Raw genomic sequence first — 16,379 nt, 5'->3', positions numbered from 1 at the left:
AATTGTTTATAATGGGAGCGCTACGTTTTTTAAAAAACTCCAATATATTGGCGCGGGACCTAAGGCTTTTGAGTCGGTAACCGGAACAGTGGGCCCCGAGAAAACTCCGGGGCACCATTAAAAAAACTTTCTTTATTTTATATTTTATATTTGATTTTATATCTACATTTATGACAAATGAGGGGCCCAAATACATATAATAATTTTGTTATTAAATTTAGGCCGTATATTTCTACAAAAGGTGACAAATTGCTAACAAAACCTGTGGCAGCCAGTCATTTTGGGAATAAACAAGAAGTTAAAGGGTAAATTTAGGTCTGATAATGATGTACCGTGCATGTTAAAATCATGTGTACTTTACATATATATATTTCCGACCATTTTCCAAAGCATACATTTATTCTGAATGTTTGTACATTTAGGGGAAAACAATTTTAAAGTTAAGGTTTACTGGAGATATTATCATGGGCCTAAAAAGAGCTTTCCTTTTTTAAGTAAAAAAACAACAACTCATTAGCATTGACATTGCGATCAGCCAGCCCCTGAATCAATTTGTATTTTGAAATAACTCGTATACATGTGGGATTTACTGCATCATGGCGTTTAAAATTATTTCATCTTGGTTGATAGTACAGAACAATTATGTTGAATTGCCACACTTTCCTGCGCAATTACTTGTTGTATTGTCCTATGGGGCTAAATCCCAATCACTGCTGCCAAAGTAGGCTAATATATAAACGACTACAAGCTTGTTTTCAATTACACAGTAAAATCCAAAGTGTCAATTTTAACTCGAGAGTTTTAAGAATGGACATTTTGTGCACTGTCATAATCTGGATTTTCCTGTGTAATGTGTGCAAACACAGTTTGAGGCATGTCGTCTGCTCACGGAAAGAAAACACACGTGAACATTTTCAGATCTACAAGCACATAACGTGGCACAGCGCGACGCATTGTGTGATCTACTGTATCTCTAATCCCTAAACCTACCTCTAAATGTCTAATCTAAAAACCTAACCCCAACCTGAATCTTTTCCTGATATTAAATCTTTAAAATCCTTTTTCTTTACCCATAAAACAAAACATTTTCTTGTTAGGACAAGGAAAATGGTCCTATAACAACGTCTGTTTCTCATATTCTACTATACTTGCGGGGACATTTGGTCCTCACAAGTGTAGTGATACACACACCCCGTAGAAGAGGTATGGAGGCAGGTTGAAGAGGTGGAGGAGAACAGGGAAGCCTCCTGGCAGAGACAGGTCAAACAGAACCATCTCCAGACAAGCCGCCACCAGGGAACGTATGAACAGCTCATTACCCACCGTGCCCTGGTGAACACACACACACACACACACACACACACACACACACACACACACACACACACACACACACACACACACACACACACACACACACACACACACACACACACACACACACACACACACACACACACACACACACACACACACGTTACATGTTTTAATTACACACTCATAACGAAACATAACGATTCCATTATTATCCATATTATTAACAATATCATCGCTGTCGGGCAGAAACCTCTTATCTCCATATTTCAACTTTTTGTGTTTTTTCATAAATGAACGCCCTACTTGATCATACTAGTACAGCGTCACACAATAGCATCAAAAGTAGCAGATCCACAAGCTCAAAACCTAGCACAAAGCGACACGTTTTGAGCTTGTAGATCTGCTACAGCTTGTTGTGATGTGGCACTTTAATAGCTCAGGGTGACAACAAAGAATGATGTCATTATTCCTTGATCATACAGCTTCCCCCGTGGGCAGCAACACGCAGTTCACCATGTGATGAAGTGTGTGTGGTCACCATGAGCCCCAGGGTCCCCAGATGACAGTGAAGTGACAATTTAAGGAATTTTAAGACCTTTTTAATTCCAACAAACTATACTTTTTTTGTTTGTTTGTTTAAAAAAAAAAAAAAAAAAATATATATATATATATATATATATATATATATATATATTTATCCCACGATTTTGTAACCAATTTTTTCACCCAGTGCCAATTGCCAATGTAATCCTGGGCGCTACTCTCCCTCTGCCAACCTAGGGAAAGCCCATGCTCATCCGAGCTCCTTCAATTCATGAGGAGCTAGCAAGCTGCTTCTTATCACCTGAGTATCCCCGGTTGGACGTAACGCGTGGAAGGAACATGTTATTCCAAACAGTTCCTTTCCCCTCCATTAGGCTGACCAGGGGGAGGCAGTATAGAGACCAGGATTACTGCATGTTTTTTGTGAGGGTACCTACCCTAGGGGACACGGGGAGAACATGCAAACTCTACACAGAAAGGCCCTTTCTCCAACCCCAACTAGGGTATGGGCACTGATGACGTGGAGGAGAGGACTCACCCCCAGCGGCCACAGCGGCGGGAATCAAACCCAGGACCTTCTAGCTGTGAGGCGACAGCGCTAGCGACTGCGCCACCGTGCGTCCTCAACAAACTATACTAAAAAAACTGGTTAAACATTGGCCAAAGTGTCAAATATTTGGCCATATTTTGTCAATATTTTCAAATTTAGAAAATAGCCACGCTAATAGCCAGCTCACATCGCCTCACAACCGCGACTGGTGTCATAGTAGTGATACAGTACATTGTAGATCAGCTTGTAGATTATTAAATAATTTGGCCAATGTTTTTCTTTCTAGTTTTTTTTAATACTCTCTTTTTTCTTTCTTTTTTTTAGGTATTAAAAAGGTCTTAAAAGTCCTTAAATTGTCGCTTGACTGTCACCTGGGGTGGGGACGACCACGACCCCTCCCCTCCCCGAAATCACGACCCACAGGTTGAGAACCAATGGTTTAGTTGACTCAATGTTTTCAGTTTTTCCCTCTTTTAGTGAGCTTGTTGGCAGTGAGAACACTCACATTATTCATTTTGTTGTTGTTGTTGGTTGTCATGGCTGCCAGTTCCCACCTGATGTTGTGTGGGAGGCCAGACTGCTCCAGACCGGACTGAATAACTGCTAGTTTGCATAACGTCTTCAGACTAGGACTCAAGTCTAAGATGTACAGATCAGTGGGTTCTCTGTCTTTGTTTCCTCCAAAGATGAAGACACGGTCTCCCACAACGCAACAGCACAACATATGCATTTTACTTGGCAGGCCTTCCCCCTTGGGCTCAACCTTCCAGTAGAGGGTCTCTGGACTGAATTTCCACATATCAAAGGAGGCTTTGCCCCCGTCGCAGAGAACAAATATGTACAGCTCTCCATTGTAGGCAAAACATTTTGAATAACGCAGTCCTTTTGGAAGAAGCTGTGGCGTGCTCAGCCAGCAGTTGGTCTCTGTGTCAAACACTCCGATGTAGTTACTGACTGACCACAAGACCCCAAATACAAACAGCTTTGTCCCGACGATCATGGCATGGTTAATCAGTGACCAGGGTGGTGGTGTGCCTCTGGTGTAAATTAAAGACCAGACCATTGTGCTGGTGTCCAACTTGTAGAGGTTATTAGACGGGTGGGTGTATCCTCCAAGGACATACACGACCTTCCCCAAGACAGAGGCTGAGCGGTGGCCCCTCCCCTCTGGAACAGTCCCAGAAACCCTGGGCTTGAACCATCTGTGGGTGTCGACATCAAATCCATAAAGCACGTTGCAGTGAGGAAACCCTCCCAAGATGTAGACTGTATCCTCTACCAGCACAGTTATGTGGCCCCAGCGTGTGGAGGGAATCTCAGGGTGACATGGTCCTCCTCTTCCAGGTGTCACCGGAGGCAACTTCAACCAGCATAAAGACACTGTGTTGAAGACATGCACATCGATCTGATACATGTTGTTGTTGCTCCCTCCTTCTAAGGTCCATGCTTCTAAGGCTCCAAAGTAATACAGTTTGTTCCTCACCGCTACAGACGCATAGTGGCCTCGCCTTCTTGCTTTGGAAACGGTCCAATACACCCTGTCTATTGTTTTGGAAACGGTCCAATACAACATCTCTCTCTCTCTCTCTCTCTCTCTCTCTCTCTCTCTCTCTCTCCAATCAACGCCTGCATCTTCTTGTATATTCTGGCGTGAAATCACACGTAACACAAACTGTTGCCATGCAATGCAATGTCTTAACGGCGCCAATTTGTACAGCTATTCCGATCTTGACCCTTTGACTATGGCACTATTATACTTCCAACAGCTACCTTTCTGCACAGCATCCGCGCCCCCAAACACTTTCAGAACAGAATGCTGGTGACAGAGGTCACAGAAGGGCTCGAGGACGTCGTTTTGCCACATGGACGATGTGCCGGTGTGAGGCCGAACACAAGAGGAGCATGATGCTCGCCTGTAAGCTACGCTGGGGGAGATTCAAACAGCAACATCACTCTGAGCACTGATACATGTGACCCATCGAAGCCAGGTGACCGTTCTAGGCCAGAGGTCTTCAGCAGGGGGTCGCGGACCCCTAGGGGGTTCTCAGAGTTACTACAGGGGGGTCCTCCAAATCTTCGTGTGATGAGAACTTTTTTTATTTTATTTTTTACATCAACCACTTGAACATCATTCATATTCTGAGGAGAACTTAAGCCCAAAATAGCAGATCTACTATATATATATATATATATATATATATATATATATATATATATATATAATTGCATGTTAAGTATATACCGCAGGCATCACTCTGAGCACTGACAAATGTGACCGTCACAAAAATGGAACTGGGGGAACTGGGGACCCCACCCCCATCCTGACAAGCACTTGAATTGTAGGAGTTGAGGCATTACATTTTTGACTCGGTTCCACAGATAAATATTCTGAGAATAGCAGTTCTACAAGCTCACAACACCTCGCCTTGTGAGCTTAATTGTATATCGGCTATCTTCAACATTTTGGCCTCTTATATATTATTTGCCCGGTGGTACCATTGCAACATTAACCGTTAGCTTAACCTTAGTTTTAGCTTTTACTTCTACAGTAAGTTGGCTTCACTGTTACAAGTCACTGCCCTTTACTGTAGATGGACCAAAGGGATCAGCTGACATGTTGTAAGCTGATCAAATCTAAAAGACCAGAGTTGCCTAACAGATATACAGTATAAACACCAGCTTCTATGGCTGACACATAGTACTTACATTCAATGTTAAGCGTGACTGTTGCATTAGATTTTCCATGGACGTTCTTCGCTTCACAGCAGTACAGCCCACTCTTTTCCCTTGGAGTCTGGCTGAAGGTGAGGTAGCCCTGGTTCAGAGCGTTAGTGAGTTCCCTCTAACGCCCTGGAAGACCCTCGCTCTGCGCATGTACAAGGAATTCCACTGCCCTGCCAGCGCTCAAGAGTAGTGAAAATAAACAAAACCATTTCGCTACTCACCAAAGTAAAGGCTGTTTTGTGTTGTTGAAAGTCTATTCTCCGCACTGGGGAGCCTCTCAGCACCCCACCTACTCTGTAAAATACACTTTTTGGGCAGAAAATAAAATATGTCAGCGAGACATAAATTGTATTTACTCCACAGTGCCCTCTACAGATCTGGAGGATTTGAACTTACCATTAACCAAAATCTGTAGAGGGCACTGTGGAGTAAATAAAAATAATTTCCGTCTCGCTGACATATTTTATTTTCTGCCCAAAAAGTGTATTTTACAGAGTAGGTGGGGTGCTGAGAGGCTCCCCAGTGCGGAGAATAGACTTTCAACAACACAAAACAGCCTTTGCTTTGGTGAGTAGCAAAATGGTTTTGTTTATTTTCACTACTCTTGAGCGCTGGCAGGGCAGTGGAATTCCTTGTACATGCGCAGAGCGAGGGGTCTTCCAGGGCGTTAGAGGGAACTCACTAACGCTCTGAACCAGGGCTAAAGGTGAGGATGCTTCCAGAACCAACTACAGTCTTATTCCCTTTAATAAATGTATACCAAGTGTATTCATTTACAGTGGGGTTGGCTGTACTGCTGCAGGTCAGATTCACAGTTCTGCCCTCTTGTACTGTAGCAGAGGGACTGACTGACGCTGTGGTGTTCCTCAGAGGATCTAGAAACAAATACATTGATTAATCATGTATGCATTCAGCACTATAAACATGATTACTGAAGATTGTTTCATAATATTGTATACCGTCACCTTGCTAAACTGGGCATTTCCGGGGAAGGGCTGTCCGCACCGAGACATGGCCATCACCATTGATAATGCTGTGGTGACCTCAACTCGGACTGCGAAGAATCTGGGTGTGACCCTGGACGATCAACTGACGTTCTCGGCAAACATCGCATCAGTGACAAGGTCCTGCAGATTCATCCTTTACAACATCAGGAGGATTCGCCCCTTCCTCACGGAGAAGGCAGCCCAGGTGCTCATCCAGGCTCTTGTCATCTCCCGCCTGGACTACTGCAACTCCCTCCTTGCTGGTGCTCCGGCATCTGCCATCAGACCTCTGGAGCTTGTTCAGAAAGCTGCGGCTCGTCTGGTGTTCAACCGCCCCAAGTTCTCCCACACAACCATCCTTCTCCGTTCTCTACACTGGCTCCCCGTAGCGGCTTGCATCCAGTTCAAAACCCTGGTGCTAGCCTATAGGGCAGTGAAAGGAACGGCTCCTTCTTACCTCCGGGCTATGGTCGATGCCTAAACCCCTGCCCGAGCACTTCGGTCTGCCACCTCGGGGCGACTGATTGCCTCGTCACTCAAGGGTCCTTCTGGCCGATCCACACGGTCACGACTCTTTTCTGTTCTGGCCCCACAGTGGTGGAATGAACTTCCCACTGATGTTAGGACAGCAGAGTCACTGCCCATATTTCGCCGCAGGCTGAAAACCCACTTCTTCAGGAAACACTACCCTTCCTCTCTGCCTGACCTACTTGTTGTTAACTAGTTGTACGAACGCTTGTTTTCTATTGTTGTATTGTTTATTGGATCTTGTTTAGTCGATACACTTATTTGTTTTAGCTCATGCTCATTTGATTTAGCTATTTTGTCTCATCTGTTTAAGGAAATAGGTAGCTGATATATTGCACTATTACCTTAGCGCTAGGTTTACTCTTGGTTGCTTGTTTTTGCAGAAAATGCACTAAAGACTTCTGGTGATTAGTAGTTTTCGTTCCCTACCTATGTTGAATACACTTATTGTAAGTCGCTTTGGATAAAAGCGTCTGCTAAATGACTGTAATGTAATGTAATGTAAACTAATGGCCTAAGTAATTGTTTTTAGTTTTTCAGAAAAAATACAAAACTGATCCAAAACAAAACTATATGATATTTCTTAATCATTTCACCCAAAACATGTATAACAAATTATGACTATTAAAATAAAAATAACACTGTCAGTTATGTAACATAAGAGATTTAAATAGGTTTAAATCGGATTAAATCTGATTTAGGCCAAATGATTTAGGCTTATTTTTTTGCCTTTTTTGGCCCATTATACTAAAATGGGAGGGAACAGCATGATCCTTTTCAATTAGGAGATAGGCGATTTTACCAGAGGTGGCCAGTGTCATGAGGAGCTGACTTAGGCAACAATATCATTTTCCTCAAAAAATGACTTAGGCCATTAGTTTAGGAAGGTGACGATACACTGAAATGTGTAATTGACCAAAACATGTGTTGACACTTATTTACATTCAGACAGATTTGATAACACTGATTGCATCTAACCGTTTACTTCTTGTTAAATCTGTGAATGGCTTAGGTCCTTCCTAAATTCCTACGTGGTTAAAGGGATATTTCACTTTAAAAAAAATTAATTGTCTACTCAGGCTTTTGTGAGCCCCCAAGACCGTTTTTAAGTTGCTTGATTCAGTATTTAGACATTTGATATTCATTTTATCAGACACGCCCCCTTCCTATACAAATCTATTATAACTTCAAACTCTATATTTAACATGTTAGATTCATCAAAAACACCTGTCCTTGGTTCTGGTGACTCACCCTGCCCTCCTAATACGCGAGGGGGCCGTGTTTTTTTGATTACTTTTTTCATTTATTTTATTTAAATTCTTTATTGTATTACATTTTTGTCATTTTCCATTTTTTATTTTTTTTATAAATGAAAAATGTTATCGAAAAAACACGGCCCCCTCACGTATTAGGAGGGCAGGGTGAGTCACCAGAACCAAGGACGGGTGTCTTTGATGAATCTAACATGTTAAAAATGGAGTTTGAAGTTATAATGGTATAATGGTTTGTATAGGAAGGGGGTGTGTCTGATAAAATTCATATCAAATATCTAAATACTGAATGGCAACTTGAAAACGGTCTGGGGGGCTCCCAAAAGCCTGAGTAGACGATAAAATGACCCAAAGTTTTTTTTAAAGTGAAATATCCCTTTAACATGCATGTTCACTGAATACGCACCGAGCAGATCCCGTAGATCATCAGATAAATATGTCATAGCGGATGCCATGACTGCAAAAAGTTAAACACTGTTCCCCCCGTAGCTTCCTCTGGTCATGACAGCTGCAAATTTTCACTGCTTTGGGCAGGTCACCCGGCCTGGTTATTATATGCAATATATTGAGTGCTCCTTTATTTGTTGTTCTCATTTTCAACCTATTTTTTATGCAAAGCATTTCTGAGAATACCTTGTTGTGGGCTGCATGACCTAGTTTGTCATGAATTTATTTTTCAGAGACACCACTTCCTTCTCTCAACACCCCTTTTACTGAGAACTGTAATTCAAAAAGCAATGCAATTACCACTATCTAGCCTGGCATGGCCAGACTTTCGCACTGGCAGATTCGTCTGGTTTTCCGGGCTAACCACTATCTATCTGTATACCATTGTAAGTATTGTGCATGTTTTAAAAGTATTGTTTTTAAGGCCACTAGTACTAACTGCACTGCAAATCTAGATTGTTAATAGGAAAGGAAACATATCAGAACTCCAGACATGTTTCTCTGTCACTAAACCTCTTTGTCTGAAGAGGAAGAAGCTTGAGTTGTGAACAATTCTGGAGAGAGCAGATAGAAGAGGTGAGATGTTACATAACACATGGTTGTTATTATGATCATATTAATAATACTAATAATAATAATTATTATTATTATAGTAATAGTAATAATACATTCAGATACAAAGACCAGCATTTGTTCTTCTATTTGTACTCAAATAGTACCAATTGCACATTGTTCTGAAAGTATTTCCTGTTGGCCTGATGGTATATGTTTTTTGTATTTGTTTATTTAGCAACTTTGACTTCCCTGGTCAGAGGTAAAGGCACTGTTCTAATACTAACTGCTTGTTCTTGTTTCTGAGCAGCTGAGAAATGTTGTTTTCACAGCTCAACCCTTTTTTTTTTTTTTTTTTTTTTTTTATCCCACGATTTTTGTAACCCTATTTTTTACACCCAATGCCAATTGTCTATGTAATCCTGGGCACTACCTTCCCTCTGCCAACCTAGGGAGGCCAGGGCCGAGCTCATGCCTCCTTCTATGCATGACCTTCTTGTCACCTGACATGGGAGAGTTTCCCTGGTTGGACGTAGCGCGTGGAAGGAACACGTTATTCCAACCAGTTCCCTTCCCCTCCATCAGGCGCCCCGGCTGGCCAGGGGGAGGCAGTATAGTGACCAGGATTACTGCATGTTTTTGTGAGGGTACCTACCCTAGGAGACACGGGGAGAACATGCAAACTCCACACAGAAAGGCCCTTTCGCCAACCCCACCTAGGGTATGGGCACTGATGACGCGGAGGAGAGAACACACCCCCAGCGCCCACAGCGTCCCCTGCGGGAATCGAACCCAGGACCTTCTAGCTGTGAGGCGACAGCACTACCGACTGTGCCACCGTGCCCCCTAGCTCAACCCTTTTAACGGTTTACAAAGTTAGACATAGTAGGCTACTGTAGAATTTGGTGGTTTTCCCCTTGTTTGTGAAAACATTATTGATCCTGTTTTTAAACACACCATCAGTTACACAGAAAACTCGAGGTTACGAAGGTAACCCCGGTTTGTTTAAATTCGGAGTAACATACTCACTATGGGATACAAGTAAGACGCGCGAACGCAGCTCGAAAATATTGTGTATTTACGGACTTGTAATCCGTGTTATTTCACCGTGATGGGGAGAGAACATTGACAGTGTGTGTGTGTGTGTGTGTGTGTGTGTGTGTGTGTGTGTGTGTGTGTGTGTGTGTGTGTGTGTGTGTGTGTGTGTGTGTGTGTGTGTGTTTGCAGGCTGTTGTGCATTGTAATCAGAGCATTGTCTAAATTCCTGCACTCTGGCGCACTCGGGTGGCTGCTTACAGGCAGTGCACGCATGTGAGTCACATGGGTGCATGCAGCCAATGAGAGCGTGACTGCACACAGAACACAGAGAGACTCACACACAAGCCGAGCACGGTTTCATAGTAAGCTCCACTTGCGCGGAGGCGCGCCTTCGGCGCGCCTCCTTCCGCTGCGTTCGCAATCAGCGCCCCCTGGCGATGCACAGAGCTACATACAATAAACTCCCGGGCCATCTCATTGGCTGTGAAGGGTATGTCACGCGGACGGAAGTCCTAGGGGTATAAAACCCTCACGTGACTGTGGCTCCTCCTCTTTAACAACAACAGCTCTCTGCACGCAGATGCGCACAGAAAGGGGTGTTAGGTGAGTATGTTACTCCGAATTAAAAAAATACGGGGTTACCTTCGTAACCTCGAGTTTGTCTTCAATTCTCCCTAACATACTCACTATGGGATTCATAAGCCATACAAACCCTCACAAACCCGCACGCCCACCAGCCCACGAGGCTCCGCCCCCACGGGCGTGACCTCCGGCCTCACGGGCGCCCCAGCCCTCCGGGCTAGGGTGCGGGACACAGAAAAAGTAGACACTGACAGACCAAGTCTGCCTCATTCAACTAATGAAACAGACACGAGACTGCCCCATAAGTAAAACGAGGGAACAGGGCCTCCTCCCCCAGGACCCAGCCAACTGGCAGTCCCAAGGGGACCTAGGAGAAGGAAGTCAGGAAAAAGAACGAGGCTCCAGGCCTGTTCAATCCCCCCTCTAACTAGAGACAACCGCTACACCCAGGACGGCGTGCGCCACTGATGACGCCGCCACGACCAGGCTGTATAAAACCGCAAAAGTCGATGGAGACGACCATTTTGCAGCCGCGCATATCACCTGAACCGAAACTCCACTGGAGAGGGCCCAGGATGTCGCCACGCCTCTAGTAGAGCGAGCCTTCAGTCCCTCTGGAACCGGGACGCCACCGCTAGCGTAGGCCAGCTTAATGGCATCCAAGATCCATCTAGAAAGCGTCGCCTGAACAAACTGCCTTCCTCTGACCACCTTGGCCAAAGGAGACAAAAACTGCGTCGACAATCGGCCGGCCACTGTTCCCTGACAGTAGAACTTTAAAGTTCTCACCGGACAGAGACAGTGCAACCGTCTATCCTTCGCTGAAGCGAAAGGAAGCGGATGGAAAGCTACCAGCTCGACTTGGGCATGGGTCACCATCCCGTTCTCAGAGTGAACGAACGCCATGTCAGGTTCAAAAGAACCTTCCTGTCGCCGTCCGGGAACCTCATGCACTCCGAACTTACTGAGAGCGCGTGTATGTCACTGACCCGTTTAGCTGTAGACAGGGCAACCAAAAGGACTCAACAAAGTTCAAACGGAGGGCGGCAGAGTGCATCTAGCACCACCGCCAGGACCCAATGCCGGGAACAGAGGCCTGTTAACCGGCCTGGCTCGCCTGGCACCGCCCATGAAACGACGCACCAGATGCTGGCCAACCGTCTTGCCATCGAAACCCTCGTGACAAGTGGAGAAGGCCCCCAGGTACATCTCAACCGTCGAGAAGGTCAGCCTGATTTAACCCGTTTTGCAGGAAAAAGAGGATGCTGCGCAACTGAGCCTGGAAAGCCACCACCGACGGCGACTGTTCCAGACCCCAAGACACAAAAGAAAAACCATTTCATGTCGTAAGCAGCCCTCGTGGCACCGGCCCTGGACCCCTGTATGGTAGTTACCACGTCAGGGGACAGGCCACACAAGCCCAAAGTCGCCCTCTCACGGATCAGACCCACAGGTCTAGGTCCTGATGGCGGGGTGTAAGATCTGACGCGTCCACTCAGATCGCCAGCTAGCTTTTCCAACACTGGAGAGGCCAGGCCTCCCTGCTTGTTGACATAGCACAAGGTCGTGGTGTTGTTGGTTCTGATCAGGACATGACAACCTCGAAACCGAGCCTTGCAAAGTCTGACCATCAGAAAAGACCGTCATCAGCTCCAGGTAGTTGATGTGGGCCGTCTGTAGACTGGGACCCCACACCCCCCTGGCCGAGCGGCCCTCGTGGACGACACCTCACACCGTGAGGCTGGCGTCCGTGGTAATGACCTGACCAACCGTCTTGCCATCGAAACCCTCGTGACAAGCGGAAATGGCCGCCAGGTACACCTTAACCGTCGAAAACGCTAGGTCCTGGTTTAACCTGTCTTGCAGGAAAATAAGGACGCAGCGCACCGGAGCCTGGAAAGCCACCACTGGCGGTGACTGTTCCAGACACCAAGACGCGAACATGTTCCACCTGCCTTCGTACGCATCCCTCGTGGAAGCGGCCCTCGCCCCCTGGATGGTACGTCAGGAGGCAGACCACACGAGGTCAAGTTCGCCCTCTCACGGGCCAAACCCATAGGTCTAGGTCCTGAGGGCGGGGGTGGAAAATCACGTCCCCTCCCTGCCGTAGCAGGTCCGTGTATAGGGGAAGGAGCCAAGGCTCTGCGTAGAGGAGAGGAGTTAACTCCGATCTCCACACGCCCCACGCCGGCGCCACCAGTAGCACTGACAGACCCTGGAGCCTGACTCTCTCCAGTGTTGGGGGAATCAGCTCCAGTGGTGGGAACGCATAAAGCAGTTGAGGGCTGCGTCTGACCACGGTCTAAGCGTGTCCACGCACCGTGGGGATACCCGGACCTCCCGATAACCTCAGGTGGACGGGACTCCAAGAGCCCGCATCCACCTCTGGAGAAAGGTCACCTGTGGGGCTTGTCCAAACGAAACAGGTGTATGGCCGAAGTCATGAGACCCGCCGCCTGCATGCATAGCCTGTATGTGACTTGTCGCCTCACGCGAGAAGACCACAGGCCGAAAAGCTGTCTATCCCGTCCCGGGACAGACGCGCCGTGAGCCTGGTCCAGCCCAGCAAGGTCCCCATGAAGGTGGTCCGCTGAGACGGGACCAAGACGCTCGACGGACATCGTGGTACAGCTAGCGTCGAGTGTTAAGCTAAGCTAAGCTAGGCTAACACCGGTCCGAACAAAGGGCTAAGCTAACCGGCTTAGCGGCTAACTTAACCCGTTCGGGCTAGCCTGGAATGAATGGGGAGGAAAACTAAGACGATAGAAAGATTGAAGAATAGCCGCGGGAGCGTGCTAAAAGAAGATTTAACGAAAAGAAAGCCTGTGGGGGATACAAGTATCTCCGCTTTGGGTTAAAGCTGGTTTTCTGATCAAAATAAATCTAATCCACTGTAGTATGTATTAATAGCCGTGCTGCATCTGCTGCAGAGAAGCTGAAAGAGGAGGAGCCACAGTCACGTGAAGGTTTTATACCCCTAGGACTTCCGTCCGTGTGACATACCCTTCACAGCCAATGAGATGGCCCGGGAGTTTATTGTATGTAGCTCTATGTAGCTCTGTGCATCGCCAGGGGGCGCTGATATCCCATAGTGAGTATGTTACGGAGAATTGAAGACAAACCAACACAGTTCAATGTACACTATGTCAGGGGTAGGCAACCTTAGGCACGGGTGCCAACATTAGCACAGGGGAGGGTGATGACTGGCACAGTGGCATAAAGGTGAGAGAGAGGATTTGTATTTTTAAATAAACTATTTAAAAAAAAAAGTCCCCTCACATCTGTATGCAAATGACATCCTGTACATAATTCTACATTTATTCAAACTCTGTCTCTATCTGGGGAGGGAGTCTGGGAGATAGGTGGGTTATTGCTCTGAATCTAATGATCATTACATCCTGATTTGAATGAAAATATAAAAAAATTAAATAAATAAAAAACGTTATGCATATATATATATATATATATATCAAAATATGTTGGAAATATATTTTGATGTGGTGTCATAATTAAACTTAAATAAAAACATGGCACTTCATGTCAAAAAGGTTGCCGACCCCTGCACTATGTGCTTTACAATACAGTTTTCTTTTGTTTTTGTTATAACATTTGTTGTATGGGTTATCTGTACACAGCAGAATCTGAAGGAAGAATCTTTGTGATAAAAGAGAATGCATTCATCCAATGCTTAACGACATTTAAACTATGCAACCTTAATAATATAAAAGGCATATCATTCAAGTAATGTACAGTACAGTATGCACTGCTGTAAAACAGATGATCTGAACAACACTTTTATAACAGGTTTATAACAATCTTTCTTTTGCTTTAAATACCTGATCTTAAATGAATGAATTACCATCATGTTGAAAGTGTTTTATCTTATGCTTACGTTAGCTCTGTCGAGTAGATGGGTGGTTGAATTGAGATATGAAGTTCCTTAGAAGTGAAGGTGCCTTGTCAACTCCCATGTGTGACCCAGGATGAGGAACTCAGATATGTCATATAGGGTTCGATTTGTACACTTCACCACATGACAAATAGCTGATCTGTAAGTTCACACGTCGCATCGTGAGCTTGTACTGTAGATTTGCTATTTGAGCTATTTTTTTAATATAATATATATATTTTAATAGGGATGCCAGGGTCAATGTAGTTCACATATTTATTTTTAATTCAATTGTAAAGGTCTGATATTATTATCAACCATAAATATTGAACATTAGACAGTCATTAGGATATGCCAAAAGGAAATGCTTGTATTTAATTTATTCTGAACAGAAGCAAGGATAAAACATATCCCCATTGGCCATGCATAAAAATGAATGACCAGGGGGGATATCAAATGCATGAATTTCTTTCTCCATTCTGCTGTGACTGTGTGGATAAAAAAGGGCTATAATTTTGGAGGCAATGTTGCAAAAACTTAAATATACTATTGTCTTAATTAGCGTAGTATAATATTGTCTGTCAACACCTGTTTGTTTACTTCACGTTGAAAGATGGATCGGACAACAGAAACGGATGTGTTTTGGCCGTAGGCCTTCGCCAACGGCCAAAACACATACATTTCTGTTGTCCGGTGACTGCTTGTTACGTCCCAGTTGGTGGTCTAGGATGAAGGGACGGAAACATATACCCAAATTACATAACTGAGACAGACAGAGGTTGAGGTGAACTGAAAGGTCGTTTATTAACAAACTAAAAGGTTAACAAAAATAAATGAAAGCCAAGTAACAATACAGGGAGGGTCTGGTGGTGCCAAAGGAAAGAATGTAATAAAACCAAAACTCACTATCTAAATAAAATAAAGATCTTACCTACCCGAAGAGAAACAAAATCCTTCCTACTCTAACAATAAACAGAAACTATAATGGGTGGCACTCACCTCTATACTAGTGGGAATGAACAGGAAATTACCTACGTGCAAAATGTACAGGGTACCCCAGAGCTAAACTACCCTCCCCTGTAATTACGTTTGGCAAAATCAACAAGTCTTTAATGAAAAGGAATTGGTTTTGGACTGGTGGAGCAAACAAACGGATGGTGGAAGCTTGGCAGTGGAAAGAGAAAGATGGCCGCCGTCACAGGTGCTTTATTTCTGATGACGGATGGAGGTAATTGGTGGACTGATGAGGGGAAGGACCAACCGGTGGTGAGAGGCGGAGTTGAGTTGAGTGAATGGGCTGGACCTGGGAGTGAGTGACAGAGAGCAGCAGGCAGAGAGTAGCAGGGAGAAAAACACCATACACAGTCTCCCCATAACCATACACGTAACACTGTTGCTGCTGCAAATTACAAATAAAATACTGAAGAGACGTTCAACTTAGTTCAACTGAGTGCGGTCCATCTTTCGAAGTTCTGTGTTACTGGGAATCTTCTGCACCAGACAGAGGTCAGACAGTTCATCCCTTTTTAGTTGAGCATGCCGAGCGGGCGTTTGAAGTGACGTAGGATGAAGTGAGGATGTAGAATGAGCACAGCTTTGTTTGGTGTGGTTTTTAGGTGAATTGTCTACGTTCATAAATGATAATAGTCTGACAGTACAGGTACAAGGTGGCCAAGGTTAAATGGTTTAATTTCAAAAGTTTACACACAGCATGGAGATTTCCCATGAGTCGCAGAGGCGGGGTGTAGCTCAAACCTAAGGGCCCTATACACAGACAGTCTCTGTGGGCCCTCCTCTTCTCTTGAGCCGTATCTCTCATGCATCTGAGGAGGACCATAGGTTTCATGGTGTTATTTTTTTTACTAATGTTTATATATATAATGTCATATGACATTACACAATGCAACTATACTCCTAGCTAGATTCCCACACTGTACACTTCCTACATATTG

Source organism: Gymnoscopelus braueri (genome assembly GCF_963280865.1).
Source record: "Gymnoscopelus braueri genome assembly, chromosome: 1".
NCBI classification, from domain to species: Eukaryota; Metazoa; Chordata; class Actinopteri; order Myctophiformes; family Myctophidae; genus Gymnoscopelus; species Gymnoscopelus braueri.
This window is presented reverse-complemented; position numbering follows the sequence as displayed.